Source organism: Panthera onca, chromosome B1 (assembly GCF_046562875.1).
Source record: "Panthera onca isolate mPanOnc1 chromosome B1, mPanOnc1 haplotype 2, whole genome shotgun sequence".
In the NCBI taxonomy this organism is placed as follows: domain Eukaryota; kingdom Metazoa; phylum Chordata; class Mammalia; order Carnivora; family Felidae; genus Panthera; species Panthera onca.
The window spans coordinates 174828950-174853668 of NC_138342.1; the positions used below are offsets into that span (position 1 = coordinate 174828950).

Below are 24719 nucleotides of genomic sequence, written 5' to 3' on the forward strand. Positions count from 1 at the left end.
GCCCGATAACACAAGGCTGCCCTGCTTCCTGCACAGCCTAGGAAGGAAGTGGCTTATGGGTGCCTGGACGCTTTCCATTTGGTTCAATGGGATATGCAAGTTCGTGGCAAGAGGAGCTTCTTGCCACCAGTGGTCATCCTTTTCCAGCCCTTCACTCGCTACACTCAGCTTCCCTGCTTAAGAAATGCCAGACACACATGTGATAATAGCATTCTGAAGTGGCACCATGCTGTTTGCCTGTTCAAGGTGTGGACACCTCTCCGAAATAAAGACAGGTGAACAGCAGTGAGTCCTTGGCCCCTTGGCAGCGATGGAGAAGAGGGAGAGTAATCAGATTCTACATCCGAAGAGCCCCTTATAATACAGCATGTGCTTTATGTATATCAACTACCTTGGCCCTCACAGTAGGTATGTATTAGTCTGTCATGTGCATAAGGACATTGAAGCTCAGGAGAGTCGAGTTCATTTTTTAAGGTCATACGTCTGGTAGCAGAGCTGGGAGTCCCTGAAAGGAAGTTTGGTGTATTTAGTTCTTGCATATGTCACAGAGGTACCAAGGGCCAGCCCTACGCCCAAATCACCAGTCAAAACCTCATGTGTTGGGCACTTAGGCTCTGTTTTCCACACCAACTATATGGAACTGGAGGCAGGCTGATCATGTCATTAACTGCTGACTCCTCAGGGATAGGTGAGGGAACCGGGGACAATGTTAGAAGAGACCCTGAACCTTGCTGGAGGCAGACAATGGGACAGCGGCACAAAGGAGCACCGTGACTCAGGTTTTGTGGGGTGTGGCATGCATACCATCTCCAGAATTATGAAGAACACAACACTGTACATATAAATTATAAGGGACAAAAGTGAGTATTAAAAGAAAAAAAGAAATTCCACCAATGACAAAATTTTAAAAGCTGACAAGACCACAAATGTGACAAAATTCAGAGAAACAACATGATCTTTTTATTAACTAAATGCCTGATGACCTTTATCATACTTTTCTCCCAACTTTTTCCATCTGAATATTTTTTGATTGCCTCTTCCTCTGACAATGATTCTGTAATTTTTTTTTCTATAGAGAACATTGAAAGAGAGTCAGTCTTTAACATGGTTGATTGAAATCTGTTCATTTTTAATTGTTAATAAAGAAGATTTTTCAACTTTACAACTTATTTTGACAATGTCCTGCAAATGTTTATGATTTTAAATTTCAGGGGAAAAAAACCTCTATTATATTTTCTGCCTTAGTTGTTACAGAGACACTCAGAGTTTATGGTACTATCAATGGTTTGTGCCCTACAAGCATCAGGACTCTGATAAATTCAGTTTCTTGTGGTTCCAATTTACAAAAAAAAGTTGGCAAATTAATAATTGCATACATTGAAATATTATGTTTTCTTTTCTAAAAAATGTTTAAATTTTTTTTTTTTTAGTTTTTATTCTTGAAAGAGAGACAGAGTGTGAGCAGGGGAGGGGCAGAAGAGAGGGAGACACTGAATCTGAAGCAGGCTCCAGGCTCCAAGCTGTCAGCACAGAGCCCAGTGCGGGGCTCAAGCTCATGAACCACAGGATCATAACGTGAGCTGAAGTCAGATGCTTAACTGACCCAGCTATCCAGGAGCCCCTGTATTCTTGACAGAATAGAATTTCCATTGTGACTAGACATCAATGGAACTAAGTCCTCTGGTCACAATTCCACACGTCTGATGCCTGGTAGAATTTTCCACATGCTAGTTTCTGGCTCCTACCATTTCAAAACTTGTCCTGTCACGGCTCACATCCCACTGGTGCTTGGCACACCGGGACACATTCATTCATAATACAATCTCTGGCCCTGCACCTTCCTGACATGATGCCATGTGAGTCAGCACAGTGGGTTTGGGCATATTTCTGGGAGCCTTTCCTACTCTGGGACACCTTGCAATAACTTTACTAGACATCCCACTAAAGCACCAAATAAATGTATCTTTCAACTCAACTTTTCCTGAGTTCGATTCCAAAATGCCCAGGGCCCTCCCAACTCTACCCACACAGGAGGAATATTTTAGAGGGAACGTCAACATGGAAAGAGACTTTGGTCTTAAATTGATTGTAATTTAATTGTATTATCTTGTAAATTTTATACAAATGTATAAGCTTCTGAATGCATGGCTAGGAACCCCAACAGGAGTCTTGGAAAAGGTCATGGAAAGAAGGGCTCTTCTGTTTGGGCTTCATTAGCTCCAGGGTAAATCTTCAAAGTCCAAGGGCCTCTCAAAGAAATGGTGTTTTGTTTGTTTGTTTGTAGAGTTATCTGTGACAGGGCAATATGAATCAATGCATAGGAATATAAAAATTTTTGAAAATTAAAAATATGTATACTAATTGTCAAAAGATTGACAAACTAAGATCAATCTGCATATGTGATGATTTTCCATCTAAACATCAACCAATTTTAAAGGGTGAATGAATCATCATAGCAGAGTTTCCTTATCCAGTTACAAACCCTTTTCCATCTCTCTTTTTAAAGTTTATTTAGTTTTGAGAGGCAGAGAGAGAGAGAGCATGAGCAGGGGAGGGGCAGAGAGAGAAGGAGACACAGAATCCAAAGCAGGCTCCTGGCTCTGAGCTGTCAGCACAGAGCCCAACACAGAGCTTGAACCCATGAATGGCGAGATCATGACCTGAGCTGAGTCGGACGCTCATCCAACTGAGCCACCCAGGCACCTCCCTATCTCTTATTTAGTCTTCATAAAACACTACAAGGTGAGTGTTATTATCTGTATTTTACAAATAATGAAACTGAGGACCTTAGGGGCTTACGTAGGATCATCCTGTTTGTAAATATCTTAATTATCCACCCACCAGTCTCTCTAGTGGGTCAAAATTGTGAAGAGAGCTGTTTACCCTCTTGAAATCCTGCATCACTGGTTCCTTCTGGCTATTTAGAAACAAAACAAAAGAAATCCACCCTAACCCCTGCCCTCTGTCCCAATGATTTCTTAGATTTTGTGACAATAAATTATTCTAATATTCTCTCTCTCTCTCTCCTTTTAAACAGGGATGGAGAGGCTCCCTTTCACTTGATCTTTAATGGTTGGATCTCAAGTTTCTGTCCTCAGTGGTCTTCCAGCCTGAAATGCTCTCCCTGGGTGACTTCATAATTTCTCAAGACTTTAAAAACCATCTATATATTGATATCTCCCAAACTGTACCTCTACTCTAGATCTCTGCAATGCTCTGCAGCTACTGGTTCACATCTTTAAGATGGTCTCTGCAAAATGGAGCATCTGTAACATTTTCCAGAATTATCTCCTGCCATGTTCTTAATCCACTCTACTCCTGTTACACTGACTTTATTTAGTATCTTGCAGGTAACTTCCTTCCAATTCAGATCTTCACATGGTATTCCTTCTTTTTAAAACACTTCCCCATACCTTCCTTTTTCATTTATCCCTTAAGTTTCCATTTAAATGTGACTCCTAGGGGTGCCTAGGTGGCTCAGTCATTTGAGCATCGAACTCTTGATTTCATCTTCTCAGGTCTTGATTTCACAGCCCCACGTCAGGCTCTGCTCTGACAGCACAGAGCCTGCTTGGGATTCATTCTCTCTCTCTCTCTCTCTCTCTCTCTCTCCCTGCCCCTCCCCTGCTCATTCTCATTCTCTCTCTCTCTCAAAATAAATAAATAAACATTTAAAAAATAAAATAAATGTGACTTCTACAGGAACACCATCTCTGACGTCTCCCCAGGAACAGAGTGGGGAGCCACTCCCATGTTTTTCTCTAAGTACCATCCTATCAGTATTATTTTTGCCTGTAACGGTCAGAGATCCAATTACAGTGGCTTAAATACACAAAGTCTAATTCTCTCATGTAAAAGAAGTAAGTCAGCAAGGCAGCTTCCTGGGGCTCACATGGTGGTTCTACAAAGTTACTAGAATCCTAACCCCCTAGTATTCTCCAGGTTACTTCATAGTCCAGGATTACTGCTGTAGCTCCCACTCTCCCAGCTGCTTCATGAGCCTTCTAGGGGGGGAGGAAAGCTAAAAGGACCCTTCTTCTGGCTTATTCATCTCAGAGAAGGCTGGCTAGGAGAATCGGTCTTTTAACTGGGTACAATTAAAGGGTTCTGTTTCTAATGAAAATCGGGAAAATTTTGTGCTAGGGTAGGCATCTGGCAGTGTGCCACGCTTTTCTGTGTACGTATCACACCATCTTTTCAAATCATCTGTTGAATTCTCTGAGTTCCCCACTAGGCTGAAAGCTCCAAGGAAAGGAATGTGTCTTATTCAGTTTTCTATTCCCAACACCTGGCACAGTGGCTCCCAACTAATAGGTCCTTAATAACAATTTAGCAAACAGATGAATTAGTTGTTGTGGGAAAACCATTATTGCGATTAAGCAAATTAGCATATTTTATAAAGCTCCAGGAAAAAAGAGACTTTCTACTTTGCAGAAAGGAGGAGGAGGAGGGGCACAAATGGCCACACAATTACGTAATTGTGTCAAATTAGATCTTGGTTTATAAAAGCAGGACATACTGAAAAAAAAAACAACTTTTGTTGAGTGAGCTCAATAAAAGGGAAATGAATCTTCAGACATACCTTAAGTCATGTCTATTTATGGTGAAGGCAACAAGAAGATACATTACGTACATTCTTGAACGTTTATCACTGTTTGAAACGTTAGCCTTTCATTTTCAGCTAATGTTGTCTCTTCTCTTGCTATCCTAAATGGTTCTAACTACTTTCTTGTGCTAATAGGTTATGAGTTTCTCAGGAGCTTTAAAGAGCATTTCTTTTCTTTCTCACTTATTTTTTTCTCTTCTGACAACTTGTAACTAATGCTCTGGTCAAGGACACAGAGCAATAAAATTTCTACCCTGTGGCTTCACTAAAGAGCAAGTTCATAAGGCTTGGACCGGACCTCAAGTAACTCCAGGGAGCACCATCAACATTGTGCTCCTCCTTCTGCTAAAGCCAGCTTCACGAAAGTGAAAGACCATGTAATGATTTTAAGCCACAGTCATAAAACCCAGCATTTAATATTCCTGTGAGATCATCACAGACTCCAAGACTACATATTTACATGTTGACTTAATCCATTAAATGTTACCTCTTTTCAACAACAGAACTCCCCTTGCAATTTAAAGGCCTCCTAATGTCTAATAGTTCTGTCTTCAGAAAACAAAACAAAACATTTCCTTAGATGTTGAAAGTGTACGCTCCTGTGAAGGTTGTAATCTCTTCATTCTAGAATGTGTTTTGCCCCATGATGATATGGAGGAAATGGCTTTACTATCTACAGATCTTCCTCAGTTCATGATGGGGTTATGTCCTGATAAACTTGCCATGAGTTGAAAACATCATAAGTTGACAATGCATTTAATACATCTAACCTATGAACATCACAGTTTAACAGCCTAGCCTATTTTAACTGTGCTCAGAATGCTTACATTAGCCTATAGTTGGATGAAATCATATAACACAGAGCCTTTTTTTTTTTATAATTAAGTGTTGAATATCTCCTGTAATTTATTGAGCCCTGTATTGGAACTGAAAAACGGAACGGTTGTATGGGTACAGAATGATTGTACATATATTGGTTGTTTACCTTCAAATGACAGACCAGGAGCTGCGGCTGCCCTTGACCAGCACTGAGAGAGACAACGGTGCTACTAGCCTGGGAAAAGATTAAAACTAAAAGTTTGAAGTTCTGGTTCTACTGAATGTGTGTTGCTTTCACATCATGGTAAAGTCAAACCATGGTAAGTCAGGAATCATCTGCGATTATTTCCTGAGAGGTTTATCTTCCTAGCTAGACTCTAAATTCCTTAAGATCAGGATGATGTTGCAGGACTTTATGTAGCCTGGTAATAATGTTGACTCCATAGTCAAGGTCCAGTTACCGCATATGTTTTGAACCAAGGGTTGAAAAATGAGAATTATGAGTAAAGTTTAAAGGAAATGGAGCTTATGATGAACACTAATATATTTGAATGTAATATACAATCTTCCCCTTAATATCTTTCACCACTGGTTAAGAAGCATCTGAAGTGTCCACACTTCAAGACTCTTTCAAGCATCGTACTTGGACAGTTAGGATTCACACAGGAGTGAGGCACTACCTCTGTCTTCCAGTGACAAGACTGTGTTCCACTTCTAAGGCTTTGATTTCTCCTGCTAATTATACTCTCAGCATCCATCTGTCTGTCAATCTCTCTCTCTGTCTCTCTGTCTCTGTCTCTGTCTCTCACACACACACACACGCACGCACACGCATGCACACACACTCTTTATCTTTGTCTTCAGTTGGACAGGCCTATATTCCACACCTCCTTCATCTGGAAGACTATTAAACACTTTGCTGAGCTCAATGATCCTCTCTACTCTCTAGATTATTTTTGCGATTACCCAGGTACAACACTACAAGTACATTGTAGGAACTATAAAAATATAGAAAAACACAATGACAAAAATAAAACAATAAAGATACCACCAAGATGGGGGAAATCTCTTTTTTTTTTTTTTTTTTTGCTAAGAACTTTATTTTCTTTCTTCCCTTATTTTCCTTTTTCCATTCCCTTCCTTTTCCTCTCTTCCCCTCTCACTCTTTTACTTTTTGGAGGGAGATGAAACTTGTTTTTATGATTTGCCCTTTTTAAAATAGGGGGGCGCCTGGGTGGCGCAGTCGGTTAAGCGTCCGACTTCAGCCAGGTCACGATCTTACGGTCCGTGAGTTCGAGCCCCGCGTCGGGCTCTGGGCTGATGGCTCAGAGCCTGGAGCCTGTTTCCGATTCTGTGTCTCCCTCTCTCTCTGTCCCTCCCCCATTCATGCTCTGTCTCTCTCTGTCCCAAAAATAAAATAAACGTTGAAAAAAAAAATTTAAAATAGGGATGTTCATTTAAGTCATTACTGTTTTATAAGATCTTTATATATATATATCAAGGATATAATATTTTCTCTTAGATTCATGACACATAATACCCTTTTCACTATATGACTTAATTTTATATTTATTTTAATGTAAACTATGAAAAATTTTTCAGGATATCAAATCAACCATCCTTTTACTTTAAAATTTTTGTCTTTGCATTATGCTTAAAAAATTTATATTTATTCAAGATCAGATAAATAATTGCATAGTTTTCTATAGTTTCTTTCATCTCTTAAATTGTTAAATTAAATCAACTTGGAATTTATATTGCTAATGGTATGAAGTAAGAATCTAATTTAATTCCAGATGGCTAGCCAACTTTCTCTAATATTGTTTTCTCACAGATTTGAGAAGCTACTTTTAATATCTGGTGTTCTGGACTTTGACACTTTTCCACTGGTCTTTTTATGCCACATCACACTTTAAAAAACAGCTTTATTGAGTATAACTGATATATAAAAAACTGTACATACTTAACATACACAATTTGATGAATTTTGACATATGTATATAGAGGTAAAACCATCACCACAATCAAGGTAATAAAGATCCATCATTTCCAAAAGTATCCACCTGCCCCTTTGTGATCCCACCCTCAGTTTCCAGGCAACAACTGAAGCAGCTTGCTCGATAGATTAGTTTGCACTTTGTAGAGTTTTATATAAATGAATTGCATAGTAAATTTTTTTTTTTTTTAGTTTGGCTTCTTTCAACTCGGCGTAATTATTTTGTATCATTCATGTTGTATAGCAGGTGTCCATTTCACTCCTTTCTTATTACTGAGTACTATTCTATCCTATGTACATGTCACAATTTGTTCATACATTCATCTATTGATGGACATTTGGGTTGCTTCCAATTTTTGACTATTACAAAGAAAGCTGTTTATGAATATTTATGCACAGCTCTTTGAATGGATGTGTGCTTTCCTTTCTCTTGAGTAAATACTTAGGAGTGAAGTAGCTGGATCATATAGAAGACGTGCGTTTAACCTATTATGAAGGCTGCCAAAATATTGTCCAAAGGGGTTGTATCATTTCACATTCTCACCGGCAGTGTATGAGAATTCCATTTCCTCTTCATCCTTTCTATAGTCAGTCTTACTAATTTTAGACATTCTAGTAGGTATTTATGATAATCTCATTTTGATTGCAATTTTAATTTCCCTAATCACTAATGCTGTTTGCCATATTTTTATGCGTTCTTTGGCTATCCATATATCTTAGATGAAGTGCATATGTTCAAATATGTTTTTTGTTGGGCTGCTTGTTTTATTAATTATTATAACAACTAAATTATTACTTTATTATAATACATTATCACAATTATCAAATAAGGTTGTAATTGGAAAATTATTATAGCTTTATAATTATAGGATTATTATCATTTTATTATATAAAATTGTTAGATTTAAAATCATTATTTTATTTTGTTGTTTTCTTACCTGTTATTTTTTTATATAAATGGTTTTCTTTTTTTCAGTGTTTACTTATTTATTTTGAGAGAGAGAGAGAGAGAGAGAGAGAGAGAGAGAAGTGGGGGAGGCATAGAGAGAAAGGGAGAGAGACTCCCAAGCAGGCTCCATACCTTCAGCACAGAGCCTGACATGGGGCTCAATCTCATGAACTGTGATATCATGACCTGAGTCAAAATCAGGAGTCAGACATGTAACCACCCGAGACACCCAGGCAAGTTCTTACTTGTTATTTTAAAAATGGTAAAGACCAAATTAGTACAGTTTTATTATTATAATTATTATTAATGATTGGAATTTTGGACTGGTAGTTGGATTTTTGAATCTATTTCATTGACCTACTTCATGCTATGTCATGCTGTTTTAATTTTGTTGCTTTATATTATTTTTTTCATAAATAGCACTGCAACTTTTAATTATTCTTAATTAGCATAATTTGGTGAGAGGAAGCCTAGGCTATTCTCATCCATTTATTTCAGAATTTGTAAAACTTTATGAAACTCATTTTAATAAAAAATCAGAACTGAGTTATATTTTTTATAATTTTGGAAGAAATAAGATCTTTACAATATAAAGTATTCTTGTCCATTAAATTGACTCCTTTCTTCATACGTTCAGTATTTTGGATTTGTTGAATTTCCTATCTATTTCCTCTTAAGCTAGAAAATTTGGGCCTTTAAGGTTCTAGATCCTTCCCTTAACTTGTCCAATCGTAGTCAACCAGAATCAAAATTATACAGATTGAAACTGAAAGACACTGTAGATTATCCTGTCCAGTATCTGTACTAGTCTATGAGAAAATAAAGCCCAAAGAGCTGAAGCACTTCCTTAATGTCTAGAGTATGCTAAAAGCAGTCTCAAGAGTGACCCCTTACTATCATTTAGTGTCTCTTCTGTTACATCACTGTAACTGTCCTTATTTCCTATTATTTCCCTAAATGGGTCTCTACTTTCTCTTTTTCTTATTTATTTTGGGGGGGGGGGGGAGAGAGAGAGGGAGAAAGAGAAAGAGAGAGAAGGGGGAACAGAAGATCCAAAGCAGGCTCTGTGCTGACAGCTCCAGAGAGCCCAATGTGGGGCTCAAACTCATGAACCATGAGATCATGACCTAAGCGGAAGTTGGTCACTTAACCAACTGAGCCACCCAAGGCTCCCAAATGAGTCTCTACTTTTGTAAAGCTGGTGTCCTTGACATGCATCGCATGCCCCAAAATCACTGAAATGAAAATACCACCTTCTCACAAGTCATGGTATATGTGAAGGCAATTTACTTGCCCAGTGTCAGGGTAATGAGACATATTAGCACAGGGAAATGTAGAGGATGTTGCCTAGTTATATGAGTTATGGGCTTCCTGGCTTGGGTGGGTTGAGAATGGAGACTCCTCAGATGGTGAGGTGGAAACTTTATGGCACATCCTTAAGCTGGTCTTGCTATAGGGTGGAATTATAAGATGTAAAGTGAGTTTCTTTATGATCTTATAAAAGATTTTTAAAGAAATTGAGGCAATCACAAAGGAGAAAGTGCAGGATTTTCTAAATGACTAAACATTACTCATTTGAGTAGAGTGGATCTTAACCTTTTATGGGTCAAAGTACACTTAGAGCATCTGATAACATAAATTCAACTCTCTTTCCATAAAAAGGCACACACGGTTCATACAATATGAGGGTTTATGGATCCTGTGAAAGTTGTCTATTGGTTTCACAAGTCCTGCCACAAATCTTCCCAGAGTTCCATGGACATAGGAGTTCAGAATTCCTTGAAGAAGAAGTAAGTAGTCTGCCTACTATAATAGCTCATGAAGGAAAGAAAGAGAGAACAAAGATTATGTGTACGTATGCAGGGATATGGAGACAGGGAGTCTAATATGGGTCATGCTAATCAATATGAAATCTTTTCTCTGAAAAAATGCACTGCATTTCCCTATATCAAAAGAGAAACTTTTTTCAGATTCCTGGAAACAGCCCAGAGTACGTCAATATACTAATAGTAAACACAAGACCAAACAAGGGGAGGTGGGAACTGAGACAGTAAGAGGTTAAACATTCCCTTTGAACACAAACAATTACTTGATAAATATTTACTGAGCATCTGCTATGGAAAATGCACAGTGCTGAGTGGTGGGGACACAGTGCTTATCTAGAGAGTCACTGAATCAATATGTCATAAAATCAAAAAGGCTCTAATATGTACTATATTATTATATTAGTTATTAAATAGCATAATACATAATATTGTTTATTATTTTATAGATGAGGAAACAGTAGCCTAGAAGGGGTGAATAGACTTCTTAAAAAAATTTAGTGTTTATTTTCTTGTTGAGAGAGAGAGAGTGACAGAACACAAGCAGGGGAGAGGCAGAGAGAGGGAAAGACACAGAATCTGAAGCAGGCTCCAGACTCTGAGCTGTCAGCACGGAGTCTGATGTGGGGCTGGAACCCACAAACCATGAAGTCATGACGTGAGCCAAAGTTGGACACTAAATGACTGAGCCACCCAGGTGTCCCAGAAGGGGTAAATAGTCTTACATACAGGATTAGAACCCAAGTCTCCTGATCAGACTTTTATTTTTTTTTTATTATTTTTTTTAACGTTTATTTATTTTTGAGACAGAGAGAGACAGAGCATGAACGGGGAAGGGGCAGAGAGAGAGGGAGACACAGAATCGGAAGCAGGCTCCAGGCTCTGAGCCATCAGCCCAGAGCCCAACGCGGGGCCCGAACTCACGGACTGTGAGATCGTGACCTGAGCTGAAGTTGGACGTTTAACCGACTGAGCCACCCAGGCGCCCCTGATCAGACTTTTAATGAGTACCTACTCTGTGCCAGGCCTGGTGCTAGACACTGTCAAGTAAATTTTCACTCTTTTACAGAAATTCCGTATCTTCAGTAGCTACACGTAAACAGGTATTCTTGCACCTTTCTGACTTTGTTTGTTGTGAAGAAGGTAAGTCATCATTTATTTGGGTAAGAAGTGAAGAATTAAAGAATTTTTTTCCAAATATTCCTGACAGGAATTGTGAACTTCTAGAGAAAGGATTTGTATGCATCTCATAAGTCCAAAAAACAAAAATCTTTAATACTTGGGAGGTTTGGAAGAAGAGCAGGAGTACATTTGGACCTAAGGATTCAAAGTTCAAGAAAAAAAACATTCTCTGCTACATTCTTAGAATCTATTGTTCTCTGTGGCAGTGTTTAGTGTGTGTTTCTTCTGCAACCACCAGGCAGGATTGAGAAAGGAGACAGGATGGCGCATAGGGACCACTTGGGGTGCATTTTGAAATCCTTTAAAAGTTGGTCTCCCCCAAGGAAGGGAAGAGATCCAGGAGAGCTACTGCCCACACCCTCCATTCTTCTCTGCTGCGATGCTTCACCCCATTTCCTCCAAACCCTGGAGGAAGATTTGTTCATTCAGGTAGACTCCTACAGAAAAGAAGAGGACATCCGCTTATCACATCCATTTTGAAATCAAATGTGCATCTTGACAACTGCAATCTTGTCACTACAAGTAGTGAGATGATGGGAAGGCAGAGCATCAGAAAGGAGAAAGCTAATGAGGAAAGTCAACCTGGGCCCGGTAGCCCATCCTGGAGTCAGTTCCGGGTCAGGAAAGGGCACTAATCTGGGCTTCATGTGGATGCACGTTCCCATAAAAGATGTTATAGATAGTGGTTTGTCTTAGTCTAGCTTAACACAGAAACCTATATCACCTATTATATGGCCAAAATCTATACATATACCACATTATAGCAAAAAAGGATACTGATATTACAGTTAGAATTTCAAAACACACTATATAATTTAAGTAACTGGCTATAAAGTAATTTTCTTTTTGTTTTCTGAGTACAAATGTAATTCATTGTGATTTTAGAGTATATAAGATATTTCAGAAACATAAAAAATCATCATGTACCATGCAGAAACAGCTGTTAATATAGTTACTGAAAAATAAATATAAGGTATTTGAGATTTCCCTTCAGAGGGATGAAAAGGTGAAGAAAATATCTGAGTAGACCCTAAAGCAAGTGCAAAGAGTGATGGCACTGGTTTCTTCATGCCACTTAAAAATATTTCTAAGGCTATCCAGACACTTTGTTTATAACAAATTTTATTTTATAGTCAAGAGGGAAGGGAGAAGGAATAGACCAGAATGTGGTGTGAGAAAAGATTTTCCTGAAATAACCACAAAACAGATGAAAGTGAGATGAAAACCAAAAGCAAAAACAAGACCCACAAACAAACAGGAGGAGCTTAAAGAGGATGTGTAGGTAGATACCAGAAGGAATGATCTTTGGAGCTATAATTACCTGTGTAGTGATAATTAAAAGGAAAAAGAAAAATTACCTGTGTGAGCCTGAACGTCTGGAAGTAATTAGCAAAATGGGGGATCACTGGATTTCAATTAAGTTCCCTGGTGCCATTTTGAATGCCAAATGACTTGGCTAAAGGCTGATGAGCCTAATGCAGCCCTCAGCGTAGGTGTTATCCTGAAAAGCCAAATGCTGTATGTGAAAGAGTGCCCACGGCCTCTCTTTGAAAAGGTCTTCATACAGAGAAAGACAGATACCATATGTTTTCACTCTTATGTAGATCCTGAGAAATGTAAGACCATGGTGGGGGTGGGGGGGAGAGAAGAAGGAAAAAAAAAAGTTAGAGAGGGAGGGAGCCAAACCATAAGAGACTCTTAAAAACAGAATAAACTGAGGGTTGATGGGGGGTGGGAGGGAGGGGAAAGTGGGTGATGGGCATTGAGGAGGGCACCTGTTGAGATGAGCACTGGGTGTTGTATGGAAACCAATTTGACAATAAATTTCATATTGAAAAAAAAGAAAGAAAAGGTCTTCCCATATTCATGCTTGTTGCATTGCAAGTTTCTATGTTCTCTGAGAAAGTGACTTTAAAAACAACTTTGTAGTCAAGACCACTTCAGACTCATTAATTCCACCCAATTACCCTTATCACTCTCACAGCACGATATCTTGCCAATCCTGTTTTGTCTAACCTTCCTCAATTTATTTAATGCAGAACATTAAACAATTTCTTATTTATTACAAATCTTGGCTATAGATCTCTGTTTTTTAACCTCTCGGTTGTAGATCTCGTGTAAAAGTACATGAAAAAGCAACAAGTATATCAAACTAATGAGTGTTTCAGTGGCATGAATTTACCATGATTTCATTACCACATGAGGTGTCAATGAAAAGAGCTTAGGAATCTGGGCTGTGTGAATTCATTTGTTATATGAGGTGCATGTGAGTTGGCAATGAACTTGTATTAATATGTATTGAAAAATCGGGGCACCTGGGGATCATATTCAAGGCCCTGCAGGGTTCCTGTCATTAATGAGCTTATCATCAAAACAGGGACTTTCAGAAAGAGAGACAGGCACACCTACATTAACACTAAGCTATAGACAGATCATTCGTTAATTGGAAGGAGAAAGGCTTTGAGCTAAATATGACTTCCCCCCCAGAGTTGCCCCCTAATGTTTGCTTGAAGAGATGCCTTTTGAAAAAATGTTTTATTTCAAGGGCTCTAGTGAACTGGCTATCTAGGTATAGCTATAAATCTGCATAAATATACGTGCTTGTGTCTACCCAAAACATTGTTGGACTCACACATAACAGATGATAACAGTGCTTTGTTCAGGACAGTAGGATGAAAAGGAAGGAATAAAGTGTAAAACAATGAGGAAGATTTTAGTTTTTCATGTCATATATATACTTCCAATACTGTTTGAGTTTGTCATGTGAATATGTTACTTCCAATTTAATTCTAATGTAAATGTAAAAACACCCATGTTTTGTGTTGCAGTGAAAATATGAAGTATTTGGGCCCCTGGGCTGGCTTGAGGAGGGATCCCTTTAGGACGCTGACCCCACCTACCCATGTAGGACCAACAGAGGCACTCAAACTGTCTTACATGTTTTGAGCAGTAGCTATGGCAGTCTGGATTTTCCTCAAACACTTGGGACCTTGAAACTACTGAAACAGAACCACTATGAGGCCACCACTCATGTATAAAGCACTCAATATCACATTGAAAAAGATGGAGTCCTCTTTGGATCGATTTGCATGGCTAGTGTCCAGGATATAAGAATCATGCCTTTCTTCAACAGGTGCTTCTAGCCAATGAAACGAATATACTCTAACCATTCCTTCAAAGTATAAAGTGTTTGCACCACCCCAGAGTAAAAAAAAAAAAAATACTCCTGTAACTAAATGGATATTTTCCGCCTTTACCATCAATTTTCCTGTTCAGTGTAGTCAGAATGCAGATGACTCTGGACTGTCATCAACATGGATGTCCCAGAGTTAATGTGTATGTTTCCAGCAGAGGACAAAACGGAGAGGCCAAATCTTAGGCCTGGCCACTTAAATACATAGCTACTAGAATACTGACATTTTTGTGAGCTAGCTCCTTACATATGAAACTAAGCTAGAAGGGTATCCCCTGGCAGACCTTTAGCAGAAACAGGGTCTCAGCGAGTTTCTTCTTTGAAATCAGCAGATCTTACCCTTTCCTAAGCAGAATATATAACTCATGAGTTGTCTAATATACTTAAATGTCTACTAAATTAACGTCTACCAACAAACCAGGTGGCTTTTATGTGTTGAATTTCCAGATGAAACCTGTGGGGTTTTCTACAGACCTAAGATGTGACTTTTTGCCAATATAATTTTAAAGTGGATACAACCGTGTTGCCCTGATAAGAAGGAGGTACCCCAAACACTTTCCACTTCCAAGAACCCAGAAGGGGTACAGTTAAAGTGGATGGAATTCCATTGCATAAGCCCCACTCTCCTATGTTTTCAGGAGGGGCCCTGACATATATACTTTTAAGTGCCATTAGTAATCTGGACGTTTTCTCAGGCTTCAGATACAAAGCTGCCTTGCATTAAAGGGATTCCTAGACAGTACGGTGACCTTTCCATACAGGTCTCCACCGTCAGAGAGTCATCTACATGGGAAGACTGAGCATATTTGAGCCACAATTTCATATATTGCAGATGCCCTCTAATGGGTCCTTCTGACCAGGAAGGATTTGCTTAAATCACATTTTATAGAATCTGAGGACATTGGAAAAGTGAACACAGAACAACAATGTGCATGTCTGACATAGCATAAGATGACTGTTAAACTTCCCAACAATTTCTTATGTATACACAATGAAGGTCTAAACAAATTTTCTAATAGAGCAGAAATCTGTACATCTCTGGCAAGCAAGTTTTTCAGGGGATGGCTAAAGATTTCTTATAAAAGCATCTGACTCATTATGATTAAGCATCAAGTAATAAAAACAGATTCACCATTACCACCTCCCCTTTTACTGCAGGCTGACATTAGCTGGCAAGGTTATTGCTCTGCAAACCCGCATGTTAGGTCATTAAGGCTGTGTGTATGTCATGACTAAACGGACATTAAATGTTTCTCAAGTTCAGAGCAGGGAAGGCCATTAACAAATGCATAAGCAAAACTAGAGCACTCTTTAAATTTCTATTATGAAAGGCAAACATTTGCTAGTATATGTAAGGCTTTATACTAGGTTTCTAAATTTGAAGATGTAAAAATATTGACTAATCCTGACCCTGACCTTCACATATAATCGGAAAATTAAAATTAAAATACGATATTATTCTCTAGTAAGCATCAATGAGCACAAAGAAGGTTTAACAAGTTGGATTAAATATGTAAAATAAAAGCTGACAATAAATTAAACCAAATACTAATTATATACCTTTCTTTCCTTTGAGATATTTTCTGAAGTTTTTAGTTGGGAGATGTATTTACAGACAGCCAAAGCAAGCTGTCATAAAAAGAAAAAAGAAAAACAAAACAAAACAAAACCCAAAGCAAGCTGTCAAAATAGTTTCAAAGTCCTTTGTGACTGACTGTTCAGCATAATGCAGTCTAAACGGTTGACTGAATTTTTTTCTCTGCAAATCAGATTATTTTGGCATTGTAAAACCATCATGCCTATCCACAACCTCAAAATGGGGAGAATTCCAGAAACACTTCCAGAAGACAGCTTATTATTTTTTTATTATTATTCTTAAAGATCTCATCACCATCAATTAGTATTCATTAATCATCCAAGTCTGTTCTGTGTAACTGAATGGTAACACCTCATTTATTTTGCATTGCTATAGAACAAAATGATGCATGTCAGTAACTTTTCTAGAAAACAGGAGCCTGTTGTTGTTGTTTTTTGTTTTGTTTTTAATAAATCTACTTTTATCCAACCATATTTAAGTGAATCTTTCTGACAGGCTCTAATATTTACCTATATTCTTAAATGTGGTATAGGAAACATAAGCTAAACTTCTAAGGTCATCATTAGGAACATCAGCAATTAACAATATTATCAAAAGGAAGCTGAGGGGGAAGTGGTATTTCCAGGGAAGCAACAGACCACTGACATTAAGAATCTAAACTACTTGTGGATTCCAGCTCTATGTCTTACCAGCTGGACAAACTTGAACTTTCTGCATATTGGTTTCTTCTTTAAAAGGAGTAACAACAGTACCAGACATTGGGTCGTTGTAGAGGTGAAATGCTTGCAGAAGACTTACACCAGTGTCCGGCAGAGCATAAACAGTCAACAAATTGTCGCTCTTGTGATGAATAGTCTTGCTTTCATTTTTAATGTCTGATATTCAATCTGCTGTCTTCTGGGGAAACGAGACATGTTTATTAAAATTGAATATAATAGGGGGCTCCTGGGTGGCTCAGTTGGTTAAGCGTCCAACTCTTGATTTCAGCTTAGGGCATGATTGCACAGCTCATCAAATGGAGCCCGTGTTGGGCTCTGCAATGGCAACGTGAATCCTGCTTGGGATTCTCTCTCTCCCTCTCTTTCTTGCCTCACCTGTTCATGTGCATGCTTTCTCCCTCTCTCTCCCCACCCCCCTCTCTCAACATAAATAAATAAACCTTGAAAAAAGAAATAAAATTGCATATAATAGAACATGAGCTTTCTTAGGGATATTTCGGCTGCTTCAGAGCAGTTTTTACCTAGAGATTTTTTTTTTTTATTGTGTTAAGAATCTCTAACATGAGATCTACCCCCTTAACAGGTTTTTAAACATACAGTAGTACAGTGTTGTTAAGTCTAGGCACAGTGTTGCACAGTAGATCTCTAGAACTTATTCCTCTTGCATAACTGAAACTTTGTACTTGTTGAAAAGCTACACCCCATTTTCCCAGAGCCCCCAGCTGCTGGGAATCATCGTTCTACTCTGTGCTTCTATAAATCTGACTATTTTAGATATCTCACATAAGTGGCATCATGCAGTATTTGTCTCTCTGTGACTGGCTTATTTCACTTAGCATAAAGTCTACAAGGGTCACACATGTTGCCATGTACGGCAGAATTTCCACTTCTTCCAAGGCTGTGTAATAGTCCATTATATGTATGATACCACATTTTCTTCATCCGCTCATTTGCTGGTGTAGATTAGGCTTGCTTCCACATCTTGGCTATCGTGAATAATGCTGCAATAGACATGGGAGTACACCTATCTCTTTAAGAACTTGACTGTAATTCTTTTGGGTAAACACTCAGAAATGAGATTGGTACATCATATAGCAGTTCTCTTTTTGATTTTTTTTGAGGAATTTCCTTACTGTTGTCCACAATGGATGACTAATTTACATTTCTATCCACCATTTTACCGTCCCACCAACAGTGTACAATAGTTCCATTTTCTCTCCATTCTTGTCAGAATTTTTTTTGTTTTCTGGGTAACAGCCATCCTAACAGGTATGAGATGATATTTCACTGAGGTTTTGATTTGCATTTCTCTGAGGCTCACTGGTATTGAGCATCTTTGCATGTACCTGTTGGCCATTTACATGTCTTCTTTAGAGAAACATCTCTTAAAATCCTTTACCTATTTTTAAGTCTGGCTATTTTTTTTTTTTGATTTGTCATTTTATTTGTTTGGTTGCTTGCTGATTTTGCTATTAAGTTATAGGAGTTCCTTTTATGTTTTGGATATTAACTCTTTATGAGACATATGGTTTACAGATAGTTTCTCACATCCTGTCAACTTAGAGATGTTTGACTTTTCCCCAGCAAATGCAATATGCTGGATACCTAACCCACAGAAACACACCCATATATAAATATGAACTCAAGCAACTTGGAGATGGACTTGACTGAAATAGATTTTGATATCATTAGTAAAAAAAAATAAAAATAAAAACAAACCCAAAAAACAAAGGGAAGAATTATGAGAAAATAAATGGTATTAAAAATTGCAAAGCAGGGGCACCTGGGTGCTCAGTCAAACGTTGGACTTCCCCTCAGGTTATGATCTCATGGTTTGTGAGTTCGAGCCCCGCGTCAGGCTCTATGCTGACAGCTCAGAGCCTGGAGCCTGTTTCAGATTCTGTGTCTCCCTCTCTCTCTGCCCCTCCCCTGCTCGTGCTCTGTCTCTCTCTCTCTCAAAAATAAATGAAAACATTAAAAATTTTTTTAAAAATTAAAAAAATTGCAAAGCTGACATCCATATGGGATACATTCCTTTATTTTTAACATTTTTGTAAATACTTACTTTTGAGAGAGAGCATGTGTCCATATGTGAGTGGGGGAGGGGCAAAGAGAGAGGGAGACATAGGATCCAAAGTAGGCTCTGTGCTGACAGTGCTGAGCCAGATGTGGGACTCAAACTCACGAACCATGAGATCATGACCTGAGTGGAAGTCAGATGCTTAACCGACTGAGCCACCTAGGTGCCCTGGAATACATTCCATTTTAATATTAGATTTTTTTTAACGTTTATTTATTTGTGAGACAGAGAGAGACAGAGCATGAACGGGGGAGGGTCAGAGAGAGAGGGAGACACACAATCTGAAACAGGCTCCAAGCTCTGAGCGGTCAGCACAGAGCCTAACGCGGGGCTCGAACTCACGGACCACGAGATCACGACCTGAGCCGAAGTCGGCCGCTTAACCGACTGAGCCACCCAGGTGCCCCATCAATATTAGATATTTTAAAGTTGATATACAAATTAGTGTTTTATGAATTCACTCAAGTAGGCCCTTACTTTTACATAGTAGAAATTACTTCAGTTGGAATTCTATGTGTTACTATGGCATTTAAAAAAATATTTTGTAATAGTTTATTCAGTAATTCAGAAATACTTCTACATTTGTACCATAGAAGTCATAACATTCCCTTAAAAAATGTCTGCACCTCTCCTTTATCTATTTTCTAACACTGCCATCTGGTTTCCCTTAAAAACTGAGATGATAGCATGTCTATTACCACCTGAGAACGGACACAGACAATAAACAAATGAGATCAGCCCACTCACCCTGCCTAGGTCTGTGTGGTTAGGGCAATCAGGCAGCAGTTAGAGCAGCTCTAATTGCATTGCCACTCTTGGTTTTATCCTCAGGCCTCACAGACCACAGGATATGCAGAACCTCAAACTTGCCTCAGAAATCCAAGATTTCGAAGACCCTGACGGCCAAAGACTTCATTCCTATGACCTTACACTCAATGTAGAGCTGGTGGATGACATAATGTGGGTTTCATCCATAAACTGACTGGTGTCTCACTTTTCCTGAGTGAATAACTACTCTCTCCCCTTTGCCAAAGGAGGCTAGTTTTCCAGATGCCTGACAAATGAATGGGTTTTAGAAAATACTTTGATTTCTATAAAAGAAACATGTTCTAGAAATACAGAGTGGAATAGAGCCTCTTAAAATATGACTCATTATTAGAGATTTGTCTAGAATTCAGGTTTCTTCATGCCTTGTGGAAGAAAACTTATGTATACAGAGGAAACTGGGATTAAGACAGGAAGTCGATAGATCTGTACCCACTGGATTTCAGAAAGACATGTAAAAATGTAGATACCCTGACATACGTGATATGAGCTGAATCTATCATGTGTTGGGATTGTCCAGGATCTGGCAAACTTCTTCGGTAAAGGGCCAGTCAATATTTTAGGCTTTGCAGGCCAGAAGGCCTCAACTACAACAATTCGGTTAGGCTGTTGTAACACAAAAGCAGCCATAGATGGAATATAAAAGAATGAGCATGGCTCTGTTCCAATAATACTTTATTTACAAAACCAGGCAGCAGGTCCGATTTGGCACATTGGCTGAAATTTGCTGACCCCAAGTACAGCAGAATAATTACAGGGTGTATTGTGTAAGAGACTGAGGTAGAATCCCAGCTGTGACATTCTCTAAATGACCTTGCCATATTCTGAAACTTCTCTGAAGGCTTCTCTGAGTCTCTCACTCTTTATGATAAGGAGATGATACCCAATTCAGATGATACCCAATTGGCACATCCGGCCAATTTTAATGGTACCTAAGTTCCTGTAACTAAGTCCATTCCTGCTCCCTTGGGACTTCCTTCACTAGAAGGAAGTATATCTTAGAACCAATTTTACAGCACTCTAGCCACACCAAAATCAAGGAGGTTATCAAAGGGATATAGGCAAAAATGGCACTCTTACAATTATGACAGTCATGAAGAGATAAGCACAGAAAGAGGCTTTTTTTTCCCTCAGGATTAGACAGATACTGAAGGTTCTAATACTTTTCAACATCAGAATGGTTGAATTAGGTCAGAATTGGCCTTGTCATTCAGCCTCCATAAGCAGACCACAGCCCAACCTAGGACAGAAGGGGTGTGTGTGTGTGTGTGCGCGCACATGCACGTGCATTCACATGTAGGAGTGCATGTGTGTGTATTGTTTAAGTGTTGCACACTATGAAATAACATGGCATGGACTATTAAACGACAATCTATTAGCACTGTGCAGCAGGGCTATATTTTCCCATTTCTTGCCACTAATATATCTAGTTCTATGGCAGAAGTCCTAGAACCACCCCCATCTGAACCCCCAGCAGCAGAGGGAAAGGAGAAAGTAAAGTTCTTTTGAAATCATTTCTGCCTGACTTCAAAAAGCCACTCCCTCAGGTTGCTAGAGGGGTTTTGGGTGGGGGTATGGGCTAAATGGGCAAGGGGCATTAAGGAAAACACCTGTTGGTATGAGCATTGGGTATTATATGTAGGGGATGATCCTTGGATTCTATTCCTGAAATCATTATTGCACTATATGCTAAGTTGGATGTAAATTAAAAAAAATAAAAATAAAAACATTTTAAAAATCCACTCCCTCAGACCTCACCAAGCACATTTTTTTGATAACATGACCCATATTGAGATTACAACATATTTTGAAAAATAGAAATGATAAATAAAACCTTTCTTATCTAGTGTATTTTTTATTTCCAAGCTTATGCACAGAGTTTCACTCAACCTCCTGTGACCGGATGAGGAGGACAGTGGGATGACTCCATAGTCAGACTGCTGGATTGGAATCCTCCCTCCACTACTGGCTGGAACCACAGGCAAATGACTAAACCTGGAAATGCCCATTTCATAAATTGGTTGTGAAGATTAAAAAAAATGCACATAAAGCTCTTAGCACAGTATCTGCCACATGAAAAGTCCTCCTGGATGTCATTTACTGTCACTGTTAGCATCCCCGTTTAACAGACATAAAGCACAAAATGCTAAGAGTTATGTGACTTTCTGGATGTATGCCTGGCAAGGTCCTTATAGGATCAGAGCTAGTACCACACAAGAACTTCTTTTACAGGTGGTCCAGCCTACTTCCTTACCTTCTTAAGTATACACCAGACTTGTCTTGATGAAGATGCTTATTCTCATTAGTTCCTAATTCTACTTGGAGAAGTCAGAGACGTAAAGTCAGCACTTGGGGCTGAGGGATGCAGGGAAGGAAATGACGAATTAGGTTTCATGGTTGCTGTTAGAATACTTTTGAATGGTTTCTGTCCTTTTTATTAACAGTATGCCACCAGGATGCACATCCAACTTTCCTTTTGCTTTCAAACTTGACAAATCCAGCTAGGGCAGGAGAACAGAGCACATGGAAATAATTGCAAGAGGAAAAGAAGGATTCTATTCTCTTTGAAACACCACAAGTCCATAAAATGGAAGCTATCTGGCTGCCACCTCTCCTTGCCAGTCTTTCAAAGTGATGGATTCGACTTTTTCATCTACTTTATCAGGGATTTAGTCCTTATCTTGTTTCTCCTTTCCTTGGTGGATCTGAGCTCTGAACTCGCCTTGAAGCCCCTCTGGCAGATTTGAGCTCCCAAGGACTCACTGGAGACTTGATGTCAGATGGAGAACTAGTAAGAGATGCTAAATTATTGAGATGCTAATAAGCTTAGAAAGGAACATTCTCTGCAGTGCGGGGTGGGCAACCTAGGCAGGTTGGTACTTATCAGAGTGTTATTTCATCAGGTGATAAAGATTTCATTGAAGAGTGACAGCAACTGTATATTTATAAAGTACCTTTGAATTTAAGGGCATAAACATGTCTCTTAAAATACCAGTCTTTTTTTCTGCTTTACTGAAAAGTTTGGGGCTTGCTGAGAATGAAAATTTCCCAAGGTCTCATAAAATCAGTACCAGAGAGGAGAGTCCATGTTATTGGAGAAGAGAATTCAGTGAGATCCACCTGTCTGCTTGATTTTCAACCATTGTCTTAGTGTGCGTATAAATGTTTCAAAGGCTCTTTCATGATGAGCATGAGCGCTTAGCACAGACCAAGCAAACTGTGTGGCTATAGAATATGGTATGGCTATGACATACATCAAGTCAGGACTGTAGGGCTATCCATCTCAACCAAAATAAGGAATGTAGACAGAGTTACATCAAGGAGAAAGGTACCAGGCTACCATTTTTGTCCACATTGTCAAGAAAAACGAAAAAGACAATATGATTAACAGCTACATGTAGCTGAGTCTAAGGTAAAGATATTATTAACTCTTTCCAGAAGTGTTCCTTTCCCACATTCCTCCATGCCCTTGTCTACTTCACTCCCCTCTCCTCCCCTCTTCTCTTGAAGAGAGACTCTGCCATGTGATAGCTCATGTTAAAGGGATAGAACAAGTGACAGTAATTTTATTTATTTAATAAAGTTTACTTATTTTTGAGGGAGACAGAAACAATGTGAGTGGAGTAGGGGCAGAGAGAGAGAATCCCAAGCAGGTTCCATGCCTCCAGCACAGAGCCTGATGTGGGGCTTGAACTCACAAAACTGTGAGATCACGACCTGAGCCGAAACCAAGAGTTCGACGCTTAACTGACTGAGCCACCCAGACGCCCCATAAGTGAGAGTAATTCTAATGATGTGTTACACTTGTCCTAAAATTTCAACTGACGCATTTGCTGCCTTATGGCAAACAGTGAGTAATCTTTAAATTTCAGGCACTGTGTATTACAAGCCTATTAGGAACAAATCAGGTTATATATTAAAAAGTAATAACAAAGCATAGTACTGAGAGCCAGGAGACATGTGCTCCAAGTTTGGTCGTACCAGCGACTAGATCCGTGACCCTAGGTGAGGCATGTCAATCTCCTCTGCTATGTCTTCTCATTTCTGAGATGATAATTGGCCTGCATGATACCTATAGATCTTTTCAGCTCTGACACTGTCACAAGAAATAGACTTCATAGATTGCACAGATATATAGGCTTGGCCCCTAGTACTGCTATGCAAATAGGCTTCCTTTTCTTTATTGTATCAACTTTCTTTCTTTCTTTCTTTCTTTCTTTCTTTCTTTCTTTCTTTCTTTCTCTTTCCTTCCTTCCTTCCTTCTTTCTCTCTCTCTCTTTCTCTCTCTTTTTTTTTTTTTGCAGTAACCCCCTTTGTTTCTTCAAGGACTCAGGGTCCTTCTCTCAATCAGAATTTGATTCTGGGAAGGGCAGGGCTAATCAATAACATGTCCGTGTAAAGTTAAGTCCATGTAGTCCTTATTCAAAGCCATATGAACCTTTAGTCTGAAATCTCCCTGAGTCCTGTGGCTTCTACCTCCAGAACAGATCACAAATCAAGACCTGTCAGTTCACGATTTAAGCACCTTCGTTTTGCTGTCATCATCTCTACCTGGACATTGCTACAGACTCACAATAGTTCTCCCTGCCACCACCCTTGGTCACATGGCAGCCTTGGTGCTCGTTATTATTATTGTATTTTTATGTTTATTTATTTATTTTGAAAGAGAGAGAGAAAGAGCGAGAGAGAGTGCACCAATGGTGAAGAGGAAGAGACAGAGGAGGACAGAGGATCTGAAGTGAGCTCTGCAATGACATCAGAGAGCCCAATGTGGGGCTCAAGCTCACGAGCTGTGAGATCATGACCTGAGTTGATGTTGGATGCTTAATTGACTGAGCCACCCAGGCACCCCAGCCTGATGCTCTTTGAAACATCCATGTGGATCATGTAAGTCCCTTGCTTAAATGCCTCCAATGACTTCCCATTGTAA

At 39.0% G+C, this 24719-nt stretch overlaps 1 protein-coding gene and 1 long non-coding RNA gene across 6 annotated transcripts in view; one reads left to right on the forward strand and one right to left on the reverse strand.

The window, feature by feature from the left end:
• NRG1 (neuregulin 1) overlaps positions 1–24719 on the reverse strand; it is a 1117663-nt gene that overhangs the window by 391845 nt on the left and 701099 nt on the right. The window lies entirely within an intron of this gene.
• LOC132691654 (uncharacterized) lies at positions 1736–19957 on the forward strand. The gene is made up of 3 exons (XR_009615925.2): positions 1736–1856; positions 5605–5745; positions 19796–19957. It is a non-coding gene; the product is annotated as an uncharacterized LOC132691654 (long non-coding RNA).